A 2,640-nucleotide genomic window follows, 5' to 3' on the forward strand; every position below is an offset into this window, starting at 1 on the left:
GGAGGACAGGGCAGAAATCACGGAGGATGCTGGTTACCGCCTCATTCTCAGGCACCTGCTTGGTGAGCTTTCTTACCCAGCCTCTGTCCAGGGAATGGTGCTGCCCACTGTGGATTGGCCCACTTATATTAACAATCAAGAGACTCCTTGACAGATGCGCCCACAAGGCAATCTGATCCTGGAGGTCCCTCCCTCGAGAATCCTTTCTCAGGTTACTCTAGGCTACGTTGAGTTGACAGTTACAGCCAAATAGGACAAAAATGTATGCAAAAAGGCATTCGAAGGCTACAGACAGGTGTTACTGTTCTGATGTCTAACAGAACAGGCAGACATCGGAAAAATAGACTTAACCCAAAACTATCAGTTAAGGGGACAGTCCATTGAGAGGGCGTGAAAATTGTAAACATACGTGCCCTGCGTGCAAGTTTCAGAATTTCATAACACAAAAACTACATCAACCTTGGTGCGGTAATAGTGGGTGACTTCCATACACCGTTCCCACCAAAAATAAACACAAGCACTCGCTTCGGCAGCACATAGACTAAAATTGGAAGGATACAGAGAAGATTAGCATGGCCCCTGTCAAGGATAACACGAAAATTCGTGAAGTGTTCCATAGTTTTCACTGTCAGAACCGTCTGCAGTCACGTTCAGAACATGATCAAGGGTGTTACCCTGGGCTTCCGCTACAAGATGAGGTCTGTGTATGCCCCTTCCCCATCAACATCGTTATCCAGGAGAATGGGTCTTTGGTTGAAATCCGAAATTTCTTGGGTGAAAAAATACATCCGCAGGGTTCGAATGAGGACAGGTGTTGCTTGTTCTGTCTCTCAAGCCCAGAAGGATGAATTAATCCTTGTAGGAAATGATATTGAACTTGTCTCAAATTCAGCGGCCTTGATTCAGCAAGCCACAACAGTTAAAAACAAGGATATCAGGAAATTTTTGGATGGTATCTATGTGTCTGAAAAGGGAACTCTGCAGCAGGCTGATGAATAAGACCTAAGTTAACCCTGCTCCAGAAACAAGATCCTGAATTATAAGTTTGATTTGGGGTGTCTTTTGGAACAATAAAACTTACTGATTTGTGTGTCAAAAAAAAATAAACACAAATATCTGAATTAAATGACATCATGGTTAAAGCATTTTGAAACTTAAACATTAATAGTCCAGACTCAAGGCTTATTTTTAATCAATATACAATGCTTGCAAATAAGTGACATCCATAATTTGCTTGGAGTGTAGATTTATATAAAGTATATAAATTTATATGAAGCTATGTATTAAGACATGAACAAAAATTACAAAGAATTTTATTATTTTATTATTAAATGTTACTTGAAGCTAGGTGGTGATGCACGCCTTTAACCCCAGAGCTCAGGGAGGCAGGGGCAGAAGGATCTCTGTGAGTTCAAAGCCAGCCTGGTTTACAAACTGAGTTCCAGGACAGCCAGGGCTGTTACACAGAGAAACCCTGACTTGAAAAACAAAACAAAACAAACAAAAATTAAATAAAAAAATTAAAGATTAAAATATTTGGGGCTGGGGAGGGGGCTCAGCCGTTGAGAGTACTCGCTGTTCTTCAAGAGGATTGGTTTTAGTTCCTAGCACCATCCTGGGCTGCTCACAGAGGATCTGACGCCCTCTTCTGGCCTTTTCAGGAACTGCACACACTGCACAAACATACCTACAGGCAAAACACTCATACACAGAAAATAAAAATAAGTAAAATCTGGGGCTGGAGAGAGGGCTCAGAGGTTAAAGAGCACTGACTGCTCTTCCAAAAGTCCTGAGTTTAATTCCCAGAAAACACATGGTGTTTTCATGACCATCTATAATCTGATCTGGTGCCCTCTTCTGGTGTGCAGGCACACATGCAGGCAGAACACTGTATGAATAATTAACATATAGTTAATCTTTAAGAATTAATATATAATTAATCTTTAAGAATATAAAGAATAATTAATGATAATTAATCTTTAAAAAAAAAAGAAAAAATATTTATTTTATGTATACAAATGCTGTCTGCTTGCACACCTGCATGCCAGAAGAGGGCATCAGATCACATTATGGATGGTTGTGAGTGACCATGTTGTTTCTGAGAATTGAACTCAGGGCCTGTGGAAGAGCAGGTAGTGCTCTTAACTGCTGAGCTATCTCTCCAGCATGGTGTTTCACATTTTTAATCTCCGTGCTAGGCAGGCAGATCTCTGAAGCCAGCCTGCTCTACAGAGCGAGTTTCAGGACAGCCAGGTATACACAGATAAAACCCTGTCTTCAAAACAAAAACCAAAAAGTCTAAGTGGTTCATGGTTACCAGATGCTGACTGAATGCCTTTTACCTTGGTTTCTTGGGCTCACGGCATCATATGCAGGCACAGCACATCCCAGGAATTTTCACAAGTGTTAGATGTTGGGCTGCTGCTTTACGACCCCAGCTGGCCTCTCTGGGAGATCAGGTCTGCAGCCTGGAAAGTCAGGCCACACCTGCCCTGGCTGCCCTGATCTCTATCTTCTGCAGAGGCAACAGAATTCATAAATGGGCTGGAGAGCCGGCTTAGAAGATAAGAGCACTGAATGCCCTTCCGGAAGACCCCAGTTCAAGTCCCAGCACCTGCATGGCAGCTTACAACTGTCTGT

General features: G+C 42.4%; 1 non-coding gene across 1 annotated transcript; it reads left to right on the forward strand.

Annotated features, from left to right (window-relative positions):
- Positions 1 to 517: 517 nt before the first annotated feature.
- On the forward strand, positions 518 to 623 carry LOC132646129 (U6 spliceosomal RNA). Its single transcript, XR_009584260.1, has one exon. It is a non-coding gene; the product is annotated as a U6 spliceosomal RNA (small nuclear RNA).
- The last annotated feature ends 2,017 nt before the right edge of the window (positions 624 to 2,640 follow it).

The sequence above is a fragment of the Meriones unguiculatus genome, chromosome 10, assembly GCF_030254825.1.
Source record: "Meriones unguiculatus strain TT.TT164.6M chromosome 10, Bangor_MerUng_6.1, whole genome shotgun sequence".
Lineage (NCBI taxonomy): Eukaryota > Metazoa > Chordata > Mammalia > Rodentia > Muridae > Meriones > Meriones unguiculatus.